This window comes from Camelus dromedarius, chromosome 2 (genome assembly GCF_036321535.1).
Source record: "Camelus dromedarius isolate mCamDro1 chromosome 2, mCamDro1.pat, whole genome shotgun sequence".
NCBI lineage: Eukaryota > Metazoa > Chordata > Mammalia > Artiodactyla > Camelidae > Camelus > Camelus dromedarius.
Window position 1 is genome coordinate 10,152,458 of NC_087437.1, and position 17,524 is coordinate 10,169,981.

Genomic DNA, 17,524 nt, shown 5'->3' on the forward strand with positions numbered 1-17,524 from the left:
ACAAAAAGAAAATAAAAACATAGATTGCTTTTTTTTTTTTTTTTTAAAGGAACCTTTATGTGACTACATCAATGGGTACAGGAAAAGATTTTTTTAATTAAGCTAAGCATAGCACCATGGAATCTTACGTCGCCATGGATCAGAGAAAATGCATTTGGTCTAATTTAAGAAGCATTATTTGCTTTAAGGAAGAAGACATTATTAAAATCCTAAATCATTCTACTCTATTGAACCACGACCATATTTTCCTCCTCTCAATTTAGGTAAATAAAAGTTGAGGATTAGGAACTGAAGAAGAGATAACCAAAACCTCTTAAGATTGGATTTACCAAGGCAGCCACCCCTGTTCTCATTAATAAACCTCATGATGAAAGCACAACCCTGCCTTCCCCAGGAAGTTGATCCTTGAGCACATCATCCACGTACGTGGGGGCCCTGACTTCCTCCCACCCCCTACGCTTTCCACTCTGCCCCCTGGGCTGCCTCCCAAATGCTCTGTCTCTTCTCTGATTCTCCATTGAAACCCGGCTGTCTCCTGATCACGTGGCTTCTCCAGCTCTCAAAAGCAGTGGACGTTTACCCTGTGCACTGCATGCCCTTGCGTGTCCAGAAGAGGGACTGCCACCCTCCTTGCCAGTCACGCCTCCACACCTCTGTTCATCATCTGGTTGAAAATTCCATCCCTCCAACGCTCTTTCGTTCATTCACACCTCAACTCATTCAACAAACATGGAGTTACTTCCTGTTGTGTGCCAGTGGAGACATCGTGGGGCTTAATCCCGCTCTTTTGCTCCTAACTGCAGTCATTACAAACTTCTGGTTCATGGTGGATCACTCACAGAAGATTGTTCTCTGTCATAACAGTCCTACTCTCCAACTCGTATTTGCTTACAGGACAAGTTTGCTTTCATCTAGACAGAAAAAAAAGAAAAAGAGAAAAAAGATGGATGACCTGGCTTAAATTCCTTTTCAACTGGACTTCTGAAGAGATTAATTATATTTTGTTTGTAGAATGAGTCCTTCGATATACAATGGCCTTAGCAGGATGACTGACGATTACTCATCTAAAAAAAAAAATGTACCTGTGAAGCATGGCTGTCTGGAAACTGTCAGGTAACTTGTATAATTATCAACATTATAAAATAATCAGTATTATTAAATGCTTTCTGCTGTGTGATGTTAATAACCCCCGAAGGTTCACTTGGTACCATCACCTATTAGTGGCCCAGAGGGCCCATGACCAAGGAAGGAAGAAAGGGCCTGTGTAGCTGTACAGGATGTCTCAGAGCTTTCTCTTACTTGTTTTAGTTTCTTGATTGCCTGCATTCTTGAATTATTTGCAAAGCTGGACAGTGAGTATGAGACAGATATGTACAAATCCAATTTGACAGTCCAATCCTAGTGTCGGCTAAGGCTGCAACAGGAGGAAGCTTTGTCCCCACCCCCTCCATCCCCCAGGGACATTTGGCAACATTGGGAGACATTTTTTCTTTCTATCACAGCCAAGAAGGGAGTGCTGCTGGCTTCTAGGTAGGACCAGGGATTCGTCCTACAATGCATGGAACAATCCCCTACAACAAAGAATGATCCAGTCCACACATCACTAGTGCTGAGGCTGAGAAACTCTGTTCTGTTCAATCACATCTAGCTTCTAGGCTCCATGCCATTGGCAGCAAATTCTCATTTCTGTGCCTGATGGAAGTTTCAGACACATATATCAAAATCTCTCTCTCTTACCCGAATGTTTCAAAGGCACTTCAAACTCAGACTCTCTTAGAACAAACTTGTAGTTTGCCCTGCAGACTTGGCTCTGTCACTTGGTGTTTTATCTTAGCACATGGCACTCATCCAGAAACTCAGCAGCCATCTTCAATGCCTCCCTCTCCTCCCACGTGTGCAGTCCATCACCACGAGCTAATCATCTTACTTCCCGAATGTATCTGTGGTTGCTCCATGTCTTCTCATCTCCATTAATAACAGCTTCCTTCCCCCAAGCTGTCATCTGTCTCTCCTTTGGAAGGGTGCCATTCCCTTTGCCAATTAGCAGTGGATTAATTCCTTTCCAAATTATAGAGCATTCCCTTCATGAAATTCAAAGATAAACATAACAAGCCCCTCCTTCAAAACAAAGAAACAAAAAAATAAAACATTCCCCATTGTTCCCATTGTAAAGACTAAAATTCTTCATGTGATTTATAGGTAAAAAACCAGGACATTTTAAAGGGAGCACATGTGTGCTTGCATGCATGTGTGTGTTTGGGGAGAGGAGATATTAAAATTTATTCCAAAGCAAATATAAACAAGGAATGTTGCAAGCCAGTTGGTGCCCTGTCCACAAGGCCTTCACTGCTCTGATCCCACCTGGCTCTCCAAGGGCCCCTCACATTGTCTTGCTCTCTTTTTGCCTTAACAGATAAGGAGCACTTTGCACCACGCTGCCTACTTTTTGCTTCTTTTGTGCCATATTGCCATGTACCACAGGGCCTTTGCATGTGTTTTTCACTCTGTGTAGAAAGTTCCCACCTCCATGCCTTAAAAACTAATCAATCTCCCTCATTCTTCAGTTACCATCTGAAATATTTCCTCTGAAACATTTGTCCTGACTCTTCAAAAGCCACAAGTTCCCTTTTATATGCTCTCACATCTCCATGTATGTTCCCTTCAAAGCACAGCTACAGTCCTACTTGTGGGTTTTGTTCTGTTGCTTCGATTTTTTTGTTTGTTAGCTAATACTTGCACCCAAGAGATATAGCCTGTGTCTCCCAGATGCTTAGGGTTGACATAGTTAAACTAATTCATTAATTATCTTGGCCAAAGCCAAATAATAAGTAAAAGGAAGTCCAGGTCAAACATCCCAGGTGATGTGTACTTACAGACTACAACGTATAGCTGCTTCTTATGTTTATATCAATATAAAAATAGACTCTTCAATAGAATCTGTATCACCCTTCAAGCAAATATATCTTGGAGGTAGCAGCCTAGCAGGGCCAAACTCTTGTGCACATTTCAAGAATAACATAATGAAAGAGAAAAGTGTGCTCCAATTATGTAATACAAGTACCTATTCTTAAGAGGAAACTTGAACCCAGTAGGAAGCTTAGATTTTGTTTTCTAAGCTGTTAAAGACCCCTAGCTAATTATAAAGAGAAGTGAAGAATCACGCCTTCACACAAAGCATTTTCTGATGAAAACAAGGGCATGATGGAACTCAACAGAATTGTGACTTATCATTGGATGATGGAAGAAACTGATATGTTTCTTCACACATAGGCTCTCATATAAATGAAATCAGTTGCAATTTGCTTTTAAACGTTTCTGGTATTTCTGTGGGCTTTACACACCAATTAACTAGACTAGGCTCAGGTCCTTCACTTAACATCCATTCAAAAGCCACACGTCCATTTCTCTGCTGTAATATTGCAATGATTTCAGCATTCACGATGGTAATAATGGAGAAAGAGCTTCCACGGGGAGAACTTTCTCCTTTATCTTTAATAACGAGAAGCTGATTGTTGATTAAGTAAGACAATTAAAGCTTTTATTAGGGCAGACTGATACAGGTTTATTCCTCCTCCAAGACATGAGAATTTGATTCAACTTAAAAAAACAAAAACACCACTCTCACAGTTCCCCTCCTCCAGTTTCTCCTTCTTATATTGCTGATGTTTGAAAATACCAAGTAGATACATTTGCTGTTTCTAAAAATATATGAGGATTTCTTGATTTTTTTTTAATGTAGAGAATTCTGTTCAATTTTATCTTCACTTAGAAATAAGCAGATCTATTTCCAAGGAGAAAGTGTGTTAGTCTGCAGTTATAATTGTGCTCCAATCACTAAACATCAGTAGGTGGCCCATTTAGTCTCTAGCAGTGCATTTTACAGCTGCCCAAAACTTTGAGGGAGTGAGTTGAAATATAAAGGAAACAGCAGTAAAACGGACATAGTCAGTGAGTACTGAGAGCCTTCTAATTCTGTATTGTCCATTCAGATAGTATTTATTTCCTACAAGAATTTTTGTGCATCTTACAAAATGCCAAAAGCATGCCTTTTCATTTAGAGTAACTTAATTTAATTTCTAACATTTTAACACAAATGGCTTTAAAAATAAAAAGGAACAAAGTAATTACATTTAATTTCATGGTTTTAGGTTCCTAAAAGCCATTATATTCTCTTGGGTAGTTGAAGACTTCCATCAAGTGGGGAAGAACGAAAAAATTGTGAAACGTTTACCTTTCTCTTGGAACAAAAACAAGAAGAATTTATGTTGCCATTCCATTTAATATTTACTAGGGAAGAGGTCTGTAGTGATTTTGTGTTGCCTAGAAATGTAGAAATCATTCAAAATAAAAGTGGGTCCTAATTCGATTGGAAGAATGCCTCTTAATTTCTTCCTTAACATCAGTTCAACTTGAAAAAAAAATCTGAGAAAGAAGAGCAGTCTATTTTGGGATGACTCTCTACATCGCATGGAATTTTACACTATATTCTGAAAGTAAGAATTCACTGATTGACACCTTGAAAGATCATCTGATAACCTTTGTTCCTGCTATTCCGTTCCCGTAGGAAAGTCAGTAAACTTTAAGAGTCAACACAGCTTTCAAAGGAAACTCATTTATTAGAAGTAACCAGGCTGGACCCTTCCTCAGCCGAATGAACACTCCTCAGCCTGCACTCACCTCTAAGAGCTCTCTTTTTTATCCCTGGAGAACTTCCTGATTATTTCTCAAGGCTTCACTAAAATTTCCACCCCCCAGGAAGCCTTCTCCCACCATTCCAACTGGAATTAATCACCACTCTAGGAGTTCTTATAATTTCATAACTCACTCTGGGTATTTATCATGCATTTTCATAAAATCATAAATATTTATGCACACAGCTTGGTAAAGGGTCCATATAACCCTTTCTTCTAGTCTGTGGATAAATTTGATCTTGTGTGAACTTTCTAGGTATGTTCCTTGGAAATCTGAAGAAGATAGAAAGTCAGATTTGTCACCAGTTAACCTTAGTTATGGCAGAAATACCCCTTATTGATATGCTATTTGGGATCTTTTGTGTTTCCATACAAATTTTAAAGTTGTTTGCTCTAGTTCTGTGAAAAATACCATTGATCTTTCAATAGAGATTGCATTGAATCTGTAGATTGCCATGGGTAATATGGTCATTTAAAAATATTGGTTCTTTCAATCCAAGAATATGATATATCTTTCCATGTTTGTGTCGACTTCAATTTCTTTCATCAGTGCCTTATAGCTTTTGGAGTACAAGTCTTTTGCCTCCTTAGGTAGGTTTATTCCTAGGTATTTTATTTTTGATGTGAAAATAAGTGGGATTTTTTTGTTTAATTTCTCTTTCTGATAATTCGTCGTTATAGAAATGCAACACATTTCTCTATATTAATTTTGTATCTTGCAACTTTCCCGAAATCATTGATGAGTTCTAGTAGTTTCCTGGTGGCGTCTTTAGAGTTTTCTATGTGTGGCATCATGCCATCTGCAAACAGTGACAGTCTTAGCTCTTCCTTTCCAATTTGGATTCCTTTTATTTCTTTCTCTTTGAAAAGAATAATTTTAAAACATTAAATTTTAATTTAAAGTATACTAGTCAAAATAGGTAAAAAATTTCATATATGAACTAAAATTTACACATTCCAAACAAGAGTATCTCTTACAGTTCACACTGTTTCACTCTTTTAAGTTTTAAATGCATGTAAAAACTTCAAGTTATCATGTAAGATGACAGAATTAAAAGTAATTCAAGTTCTACTTCACTTTTGCAATCTCTGTGTTATCATTGCTTATTTTTAATCTATTGTTTCAAGGCAGGAATACGCACTATCACAGGATTTGGAATTTCAGCTGCCCCTAAAGCAAATCTGAATGGCCTCAAATTATGTAAGCTTACCCTTGAAATAAACACATGGACCTGATCCGCAAGCTTAAAAGGCTGACTATACAGAGAAGAGTTTCTCAGATTCATTGCCACATAGAAGATAGTTTACTGAAACGTAAGTAATAAAAATGTGTTACTTTGAAGATGATATACATACTTAACACACTTTCACTTCTACCCAATATGGAGTTACAGGTATTGTATTTACCCTCCTACCTAAATCAGTTTGGAAAACTACAATAGAAAAAAAATATATCAAGCAATAGTTTTTAGACACTGGACATCAAACAACGAAAGTTACTGGTAATCCGAGATGAGAAATAAAGAATGTCCTAAAAGTGCCCAGCTTCCTGCCTGTAGACAAAGTTTTCACTCTGCAGTGTTTATTAGAAACAGTAGGACAGAAACTAAAACAATTTTTAAGGGAGTACAGGCATACCTTGAAGATACTGCAGGTTCAGTCCCAGACCACCACAATAAAGCGAACATCGCAGTAAAGCGAGTCACATAAATGGCTTGGTTTCCCAGTGTGTATAAAAGTTATGCTTACATTATACCGTAGTCTACTAAATATGCAATAGCAGTATGTCTAAAAAACCAACGTGCATATCTTAATTAAAATATACTTTATTGCTAATAAATGCTAACTATCATGTGAGCCTTCAGAGAGTCATAATCTTTTGGCCAGTGGAGGGTCTTTCCTCCATGTTGATGGACGCTGAAGGTTGGGGCAGCTGTGGCAGTTTCTTAACATAAAACAATGAAGTTTGCTACATCAATTGACCCTTCCTTTCACAAACAATTTCTCTGTAGCACAAAATGCTATTTGGTAACATTTTGCCCACAATAGAACTTCTTTTAAAATTGGAGTCAGTCTTCTCAAACTCTGCCACTGCTTTATCAGCCAAGTTTATGTCATATTCTACATCCTTTGCTGTCATTTCAACGGTCCTTACAGCATCTTCACCAAGAGTAGAATCCATCTCAAGAAACATTATCTTTGATCATCCACAAGAAGTAAACTTTTACCCATTCAATTTTTATCATGAGATTGTAGCAATTTAGTCACATTTTCAGGGTCTACTTCTAATTCTATCTTTCTTGCTATTTCCAGTGCATCTGTAGTTGCTTCCTCCACTGAAGTCCTGAACCCCTCAAAGTCATCTGTGAGGGTCGGAATCAATGCCTTCCAACCTCTAGATAAAGTAGATATTTTAACCTCTTCTCATGAATCTGAAATATTCTTAATGACATCTACAATGGCGAATCTTTGCAGAAGGATTTCAATTGACTTTGTGCAAATACATCAGAGGAATCACTACCTAAGGCAGTCTTACAAAATGTCTTTCTTTATAACAAGACTTGAAGATCAAAATTACTCCTTGATCCATAGGCTGCAGAATGGATGTTGTGTTAGCAGCCATGGAAACAACATCAATCTCCTTTCACATCTCCCTGAGAGCTCTCAGGTGACCAAATGCATTGTCAATGAGCAGTAATATTTTGAAAGAAATCTTTTTTTCTGAGCAGTAGGTGGCAACAGTGGGTTTAAAATGCTTAGTAAACCATGTTGTAAACAGTTGTATTGTCATCCATGCTTTGTTGTTCAATTTGTAAAGTACAGAGTAGACTTCAAATAATTCTTAAGGGTCCTAAATTTTTCAAAACGGTAAATGAGCATTGGCTTCAACTTCAAGTCACCGGCTGCATTAGCCCCCAACAAGAGAGTCAGCTTTTCCTTCGAAGTGTTGAAGCCAGGCATTGACTTCTCCTCTCTAGCTATGAAAGTCCTAGATGGCATCTTCTCTCAGTATAAGAATGTTTTATCTACACTGAAAATCTGTTGTTCAGTGGAGACACTTTTATGAAGGATCTGAGCTAGATCTGGAGAACCAGCTGCAGCTTCTACATCAGCACTTGTTGCTTCCCCTTGTACTTTTATGTTGTAGACACAGCTTCTTTCTTTAAATCTCATAAGCCAAGTTCTGCTAGCTTCAAACTTTTCTTCTGCTGCTTCCTTGCTTCTCCCAACCTTCATAGACTTGAAGAGAGTTAGGGCCTTGTTCTAAGAAGGGAATGTTATGGCTGGTCTGATCTTCCATCTGGATCACTAAAACTTTCTTCATATTAACAATAAATCTATTTTGCTTTCTTAATATTTGTACAATCACTGGAGTAGCATTTTAAATCTTCTTCAAGAACTTTTCCTCCACATTCACAACTTGGCTAATGGTTTAGTGCAAAAGGCCTAGTTTTTAATCTATCTCAGCTTTTGACATGCCTTCATCACTGTGCTTTATCATTTCTAGCTTTTGATTTAAAGTGAGAAACAAACTTTCTTCCACTTGAACACCTAAAGGCCATTGCAGGGTTATTAATTGGCCTATTTTCAATATTGTTGTGTCTTGGGGAATAGGGAGGCCCAAGGAGAGGGAGAGAGATAGGGGACATCTGGGAGGTGAGCAGTCAGAACACACACAACATTTATTAAGTTCACTGTCTTATATGGGCACAGTTTGTGGCACTCCAAAAAACAGTTATAATAGTAACATTATAGATCACCATAGCAAATATAATAATAATGAAAAAGTTTAAAATATTGCAAAAATGACCAAAATGTGACACAGAGACATGAAGTGCACAAATGCTGTTGGAAAACGGTGGCAATAGACAGGTGACACAGGGTTGCAGGAAGGCAAAGTGCGAAAAAACAAGGCATGCCTGTATAATTGACATGCTAAAGGAGGAGGGCAAATAACATCACATAAAATGCTCAATTAAGCCTTAACAAGAAAAAGATAAAGACTAACTAGAATTAAGCAGAAAATAATGAAGTTGAAACCAATAGAGAAAATCAACAAAATCAAAAGCTGGTTTCTTAAAATTAATAAAATTGAGTAGCCTGTAGCCAAGCCAACCATGAAATAGAGAAGACATCCAGAAGAAACCAAGAATAAAGAGAGATATATACACAGGAAAAAATTAAATTAAAGAAAGGTCATCACTATCAATTCCATGAATATTAAAAAGGCAATAAAGGGATATCATGAATAATTCTATTGCCACAAGATTTGGTAACTTAAAGTTACCAGTTCCTTAAAAGACACATGTGACAAAATATAAGGATAAATAATCTGAATAGGCCTAGAACTATTAACAAAATTAAATAAAAAATTAATAACTTTCCAAAAAAGACAGAAAAGGCATCTATGTTTTAAAAGAAGCAAAAACTCTCATTTTCAGATAACATGATCTTATACATAGAAAATCATAAGGAACTCATTCAACAGCAAAGTTGCAGGATGCAACATTAATATACATAAATCATTTATATTTCTATATACTAGCTGTGAACAATCCAAAAATGAAATTTAAAAAGCCATTTATTTATAATAGTGTCAAAAATAAATTATGCAGGGATAAATTTAACACAAGATGTGTAAGACTTGTATGTCGAAAATTACAAAACATCTTTGAAAAAAGTTAAAAAAGCTTGTGAATGGTGATTAGATCATGTGGGTGGAGACCTCATGAATGGGGTTAGTGCCTTCATAAAGAGACCCCAAAGAGATCCCTTTCCCCTTCTGTCTCTACTCAATACACCACTACCAAACCAGGAATTTGGATTTTTTCCCCTCATTTTCTTGGATTGAAAAAAAAAAAAAGAAAGAAAACCTTAATTCCCTTAAAATCCTTAAAGAAATTAAATCCATAGTTTTAAAAAATACCCATAAAATATTCTTATCCAGGTTTTACAGATGAGTGCCGGCAAAAATTGGGGAACAGGTAGGTCTAATTTTACCTAAACTTTTCCCTAGAAGGATTTTTTTCATTTTCAGCTCATTTACTAAATCCAGTATAACTCATACTCAAACCAGGAAAAGATTGCAAAAGTAAAATTGCAGCCCCATCTCATTTATTAGCACATTGTTTTATGGCCAAACCAGAGAGTCAGGATGGACCCCCTATTCAAAATTTGTTTTGAATGTGAAGATTGATGATGCCCCCACTCACCAACGGGTATGAAATGATTAATTACTCATATAATGAGGTTTTTGGGAGACAGCAAGTCAGGCTTCCCAAGCTGCTCCAAAAATGAATTGAGGGAATAAGGAAAGGAGACTGGCTTGGGGTTTCACTGTGGCTAGGGAGTGGGGCTGGAGTGACAGTTCTCATGCAGGGGCAAAGGCTTGCGTGGTCTAATCTCCTAGCTGCTCTGGAGGAAGGAGAAGCACCAGGCTTTTTTCTTTTTTTTTATCAGTTTACCCAGATGCAGAACAGAGGGAAGCAGGGAGGGATGAGTCTTAAATGCTGTCACAAGTCAGACACCAAACATGAAAAGATAGAGTCAGATACCTTGTTACAATTCACTCCCGACTGACCACCAGGCCATCTCCAGTCTTCGCTGCTGAACCAAATTCTGGTGAGAGTCCATGCTGTGCCTGCAGGGTGGTTTTTAAGCACACATATGAAAACCCTAAGCTAAATTTTAGCAGCAATGCTTACAAAAAGGCAACCAATCATGACCAAATTAGGCTTATTCCAGGAATTCAAAGCTGTTCTAACATCAGATAAACTTATTAATATAATTTATTGTGTTAACCAATAAAAGAATAAAACCAAACAATTATTTAAATAACCATTGAAACAGACTTTGACAAAATCGAACATTTGTGAAAGCTGTAATCTTCTATTGATTTATAAATAGAAGGGTATTTTCTTAGCGTTTTAAACAACATACAGAAAAAAAATCCTTACAAATACTTAATGGAAAAAATATTCAAAGCATCTCCTTTAAAATCAGGAACAAAATAAGAGTGCACATTATCACCACTCTTATTAAACACTGCACTGGAATTTTTATCTCACACAAGAGAATAAGAAAGATAAATAAAAGATATAAGAATTGAAAGGAAAAGCTGATCATGTTCACAGATAACACTCTTGTCTATTAAAAAAAAACAAACCCCAAGAAACAGCAGGCATACTATGAAAATTAATTAGTGAGCTCAGCAAGGTAACTAAATATAAAATCAATAATCAGTGTTATTCTAGACATCAGTAGCAAACAAAAAGAATATGATAATAAACATAAGCTCAAAAAATATAAGTAACATAAGAATAAACCCAGCAAATATACAAGATCTTTAAGGAGAAAATTATAAAGCTAATTAAAATACATTACAGAAGATTTAAATAACTGAAGAGACATATTGTGTCAATAAACAGAAAGACAACATTGTAAAGTTATGGAATCTCTCCAGCTTTATTGCAGAAGCTAAATTAAGTCCTATCAAAGCCCGATAAGATTTTTAATGGAACTTGACAAGTTCATTCTAAACTTTATTTGTAAGTCCAAAGACTTAAAATAGTCAAGAAACCACTGAAGAAAGAGAAAGAGGGGCCACTGACTTACCATGCTTCAAGACTTATTACAAAGCTATAGTAATTAAGGCAGTGGGATATTGGAATAGAAACAGACACAGCAGGTCAGCGGGAAAAAATCCTCAAAACCCCCAAACAAACTCACATGTGTGGACATCATATACAATGGAGGTGGCCTTGCCCCTCAATGAGACAGTGAATAGGACTGGAACAACTGGCTATCGAATGGGGGATAAAAATAAATTAACCTTAACTCAGACTGTAAAAAAATCAATTCCAGGTGGATTAAAAATAAAACGTATAATTTTTATAACAAAATATCAACTGCTCTGATAATTTCAGAAAGCGGAATGCTTATTAAACAAGGACTAAACTTAAAATCCTTTTACCCCATATCCATCAGTCACTGAAGGGGGACCACTCTGAAAACGTAGCATGAACTCGGATGAGGCAGGTATCAACAGCTGAGTCCATCTTACAAAGAGGCTGGTAGCTAAGGTCAGCCTTGCAGCAATGGACTCGGAGAGAAAGTCCATTCCCGAAAAGGGTAAGAGGGGTATTTATATTACTCAGGATCCATCATAGAAGTGGACAGAGCTGCTACATAAAAGGAAATTCGTTCCTAGTATCCACTATGCTCTGGGGACTGGAATTGTTTTCAGATTTCCATCCCTTCAACATGGCCCCACTATTTGACTTTTCTGCAGCAAAAGCTGGGCCAGACCTGTGACACATATCAATTGCTTGTATCTGCTTCCTCCTCTCCTAACCTTACCCTAGAACTGTCACACTGGCTTCTGGATCCATTTGGAGTCTGTTGAAAGTTGACATTTAGAACTTGGCATATAGGAAGTTTGAGTCTGAATTTTGGCCGTCTTGAACTTCAATGTCAATAACCAGCATTACTCTGGTCACGCCCACCAAGCCCTCTCCGCCACCACCTAACCCCCACCCTTGGAATTAACCCAGAGCTGCCCTCTGGAGCCCTGGTTTGTCTTCTATCTTTCTTCTCCCACTCTCTGCAGGATGGGGAGTAAGATGAGAAAATTTACCGAACACAGTGGTGGTTAAGCAAAGATTTATTCTTCTAGAATGAATTTAATTCTCTGGGAGGCTTTTAAAATAAGATTTATTCTTCTCTAAAAAGACAGCTTCCTAAACAGTTATTTACAGATGGCACTTTGATCCTGAGAAGGCATATTAAATTACAAACAAGAAGGTAAGTTCCTAGATGACTTTAGATTTTTGATACTCTTTACATATGAATTTAGAATCAGACTCAAGAAGAAGGGATGGGAATAAGACATTTCACAATAAGCCTATGACAAATCCAAAACTAAGAGACTAGATTTTTTTTCCCTTCTAAACCAAGGAGCCAAGTATGTTAGTGCTAATTTCAAAACCCCTAGGTCTCAAGGACTACGATGTCCCAATTACTTTGTTTGCATTTGCATCAGGGAGTCATGCCTGAACTCAGATCAACTCAGTGGTTCCTGGAAAAATGGCAAAGCTTGAAAAGAGAAAAAAAAAAAAAAATGAAAAGGTGCCACTCAACCTTTAATTGGAAACTATTTTTGTGATCAGAACACAAATTACCAGTTTATCCTTCAGCCCGAGCATCTAGAGAGGCAGATAAGTTCTTCAATTAGTAAAATCAGTCAACAGAGTGAGTTTTGGTCACTGTTGAGCAGACGTGCTCTCAGCCAGGGGCACCGATGGGAAACAGACTGCATCCCATTAAGTCAGGGAGCCACCTTGCTCTTCCCAAAGAGGATTAATTTAGTGAAACAAAGAAGGGAGAGGTATTTGTTCTGCTTGCTCCCCAGTTGTTCTTCTCTAAAGAAAAAACGATGAATGCTTAGAATTTTGAATCAACCACCACATCTAACTCTGTTCTTTTAGCCAATGTTAGCATTAATCCCACCTGAATACCCTGGCATTGTTTTAAGTCTCAGACACAGAAATGAAACAGTGCAAATTTACCTTCTGCCAGATTTTCAGGGTTTGAGTGGCACTAACTTTCTGATTTGGCTAAACACAAAAACATGACTTTTTTTAAGGAAATTGTTTTATATCAATTTCAGTCCCGTGGACTGACATCTGTTAACACAAATTCTGATTGTCATGTTTACATTTCTCCATTCTTCCTGCCTTTTCGTCCTCTCTCCTCAACTGCTAACTTGTTCTGAAATCATCCCACGACTACAGCCAGCCCACAAGAACTATTTCATTTTGTGCCCACACTGGAGTCTCACAGCCCTCAGGATTCACATTTATGTCCCCTGAAGCATCTCCTTTTTCCTGGTGGGTGACATGGACTTCTAAGTCCAAGTTTCTAAATCTTCCATGTTGCCTCATATGATTCTGTGTATTCATCAGGCATCCAATTTTTGTATTAGAAAATTTTTGTTTTCCATGTTCAACTGCAAATTAGTAAATTGAAAAATGAACCAGATCAAATTACTTAACACTTATTCTTCCTGTAAGATTTCATGTTCATGCCCACAAGAGGGGTGAGGATGGAAGCCCTTTCTTCATGTTTAAAATTTGGGGCATAAGTCAAAGAGACCAGATGGTTAAATAACCCAAAATGAAGGGGACATAGTTTCGTAGTTTCAGTGTTGCCAGGAGAAGACCCTGAGACAAGAATCTGAGGGCAAATGGTTCACTTGGGAGATGATACCAGGAAATACCAATAGGGAAATGGGAAAGTAAGAGAGGACTAGGAAAGAAACCAATAAAGTCTGCATTACTAAGTACGTTATCAGTGTAATTAACTGGAACTTAACCCTACTGGGCAGCTCCAGGAGCCAATGTGTAGAGTGGAGTCATCTCACCTACAGAGCGAGGGAGCAGGGGTACTTATACACTGACTCCCTTTGGTCCTGGAGGAAGGGTTGATTTCACACACTTCCATCTTGCCACTGGGCATGGAGAAGGCAGAATCCAATGACAGAGAAAGCCCCGAGGAAAAACGAAAAACAAAACATAGATATACATGCTGGTCTTTAGAAGTCAAACCTGAATGTAAATAAGGGATATCAGTGAGGCATCAAGTCTGCTAAGTCAGAAGATCAATCTACATAATCTGGACTCTAAAATTAGCCTGCCCAGCTCCCTTGCTTGGCTCTCTGTATGTACAACGCTGTATTGCTGTGGAGAGAGAGAAAGACCTGCACTTAATGTTTCACCAAGGAAAACGCAGTGCAAATTTAAGGTATGAAATGGGATGACAGAAACCACAAAACAGGATGAAATGAGTTTGCCAGCTATGACAGAAAGAATGCCAGGAAGTAAACTAAAAATAAATTTTTGAGCAAATTCTTGAATTCCTCTAAGACAAAGAATAAGAAATGCTTTTTTTCCCCCCCTCTAAATCAAATCAAATCTAGGTTTGAGGCCATACTCAAAAACTGAGTGTGAACTTTCAAGTTAGTCACTTTCAATAGTTTACTCTCTCACCTCGGGTTGTACCAAAACCTTAGGACTCACACAACACCAGACAATTAGGGAAGAGGCCTGGTCATGACCCCATCTTGTCTTACAGAAAACTGGTCATTGTCCAAGCCATGCTGGTCCATTTAAAGACACCAGCCTGGAGTCATCTAGTCTTTGTGTCAAACTTTGCCACAGGCACCTTTTCCAAAAGTCCCAAATCCTAGGCAAAGTGGTTAGAACACAGTCATTTAAGGAGTCATCATTCAAAAAGGTCTAGGGTACTTAGTCCTGAAAGATCACTGCTCTCTACCACCCCTGGAAACCACCCTCCATCCTCTCAGCCCCCTGGAATCTCACTCTTTTGCTCTGTGGTCAAACCAGGTCTCATTCCCCTCAAAGCACCAACTTTTTCAAATGCTCCAACCCTGTGGGTTCAGACCAGTTGTTCTCAAACTTAAGAGTACTGTGAAAACACAGGTTCTTCTGGTGTTTGGGAAGTAGGTACTCTAAAGAGCACACTGCAAAATCAGTTTGCAGAAACATGATTTGGGGATGTCTCCAAATTGGCAACTTCTTTTTTCCCCCAGAAATACTAAAAACTGCTAACTAACTTTGTACCAAAGAAGCCCAGCAATCAAGAAGACAGCACTTTGGCTGCCTTCTCTGCGAGGAAGAGTAAAAGTTCATTAGAAAACGAGGCACCAATTAATTCATTTCTCAAGAACTCACTCTGTTACACGCTTATCGTCATTTTGCCAACCAGAGCTGGAGGGGGAAATGGGAACGCTTACCAGAATTGTCAGTTTTGCTCCGGTGATTTTTCTTTTCGCAGGCAATGCCGACTGAACTGACACAAATGTGCCAAGTTTGCAACATGCAGAGGAGACATTCTCTGTTTTCATAGAACCTGAAATCTACACATTTAATTCTCAGGCAACCGTTAACGACTCGTGCAAATGTGGGAGAACCTTGGTAAAGACGGAAATAGAAATAAATAGCGAGTAATGCAGGATTCAATGCATTTTAATTAGATATGAAGTCCATGCATGTTTTGCAGCAGATTTATTTTCCTAACCTGCTTTAAATGTCCGCAAGTATTAAACCTGAGTTGCATTCCACAAGGCGTCTCCCCTGGACGATTGTGGAAATTGTGCCTGGAGTGTACTGAGGAGCGGAGACAGCAGCGGACTGACCTGCCCGGGGAAACCCCTGCAGGGGCTGGTGCGCAGGCGCACTCAGAGTCGTGTTTGAGTAAATGAAAGGACACCGGAAGTCACAAAGGCGCTCATGATAGCGTCCTCGTGGATTATCTAGGACAGTGTTTTTCAAACATTGACTGCCTGAGAACTACCCCGGGGGCTTGTTGGAACACAGAGTCTGGGCCCCTCCTCCCCCAGAGTTTCTGACTCAGTGGATCTGGGGTGGAGCCTGGACTTCGCATTTCTGACAGGGTCCCTGTTGGTGCATTGCTGCAGGTCGAGGGACCACACTCTGTCATATCCCCCTCATTCGCCATCTCTCCAACTAAAGCATAAGAAAGCAGCTGAGAAACTGGCTGTCCTCACGTCCACATGGCTCATGGAACCACCCCCGGTTTTGGACTGGGGTGAGCTGGGCAGGCTGGTGTCAGACCTGGGTTTCCTGGGAACTGAGCTTTGGTTGGATGGAGATCTTAGTAGCTGTCTCCTCCACGGTTCCATCTGGCTGCCTCACAGGTAAACATTTCAACAAATGACATTTTTTTCAGATGCACAATCTGATGGTGGTCCCCATCCTTCTCACGTATAACCCACCAACTTCATCTGGCTCTTGAGGGCAAAGATGCCTGAATGCCTGGATAATGGACTCTTCGATCTAAATTGGACTGCAATGTGAGTGACAACAAAGCTTTATTTGGTCAAGACCTTGAGGTTTGGGGTTTGTTTTTTAACACAACTAGGATGATTATTCCAACTTGTACAATCTATTGTCTATAGGGGAGATTACAATCAAACTTCCCTACCTCCTTATCATGGCTCACTCTGCAAATGAGAATTTGGGGTTATTTTGAATTATCCCAGAACTCCAGGGATTTAAACTGAGAGACCAATCCTCTGATGACCTCATAATCCTCCACTGTGTCTGTGCCTTAGAGACATATGTCTAAGAGACAAAATTAAAGTAAGTCAGTCACTTCTACACAAAAACCTGCTGGTGGATGTTTATGGCAGCTTCCCTCATTTAAAAAAAAAAAAAAAAAGAAACTTGGAAACAACCAAGATATCCTTCAGTGAGTGAATAGATAAAGAAGCCATGGTACATTCAGACAATGAAATATTACTCTACACTTAAAAGAAATGAGCTATCAAGCCATTAAAAACTGGGGAAGAAAACTTAAGCATATTTTGCTAAAAGAAGCCATTCTGAAAAGAATACGTACTGTATGACTTCAACTATACAGCATTCTGGACTTTTCCAAAACTATGAACTTTGCAAAACTATGGAGGCAGTAAACGATCAGTGGTTGCCTGGGACTGGGGAGCAGGGCAGAATGAATAGAGCACAGAGGATTTTTAGGGCAGGGCATCTACTCTGTGATACTCTGATGACAGATCCATGTCATTATGCATTTGTCCAAACCTATAGAATGTTCACAAGAGTGAACTGTAATATAAACTATGGACCTTGGGTGATTATGATGTGTCAGTGTAGATTCCTCAGTTACAACTGACAACTGTACCACTCTGGTGGGGGACGTGGATAATCAGGAGGCTGTGCCTGTGTGGAGGCCGGGGATATATCTCTGTACTTTCCCCTTAATTTGACTATGAA

The 17,524-nt window shown here is 38.7% G+C and overlaps 1 long non-coding RNA gene across 1 annotated transcript; it reads right to left on the bottom strand.

Annotated features, from left to right (window-relative positions):
• Positions 1–344: 344 nt before the first annotated feature.
• Positions 345–15,658, bottom strand: LOC135318793 (uncharacterized). The gene is made up of 3 exons (XR_010377153.1): positions 15,505–15,658; positions 10,247–10,332; positions 345–911 (listed from the first exon to the last, which is right to left on the bottom strand). It is a non-coding gene; the product is annotated as an uncharacterized LOC135318793 (long non-coding RNA).
• Between the last annotated feature and the right edge of the window lie 1,866 nt (positions 15,659–17,524).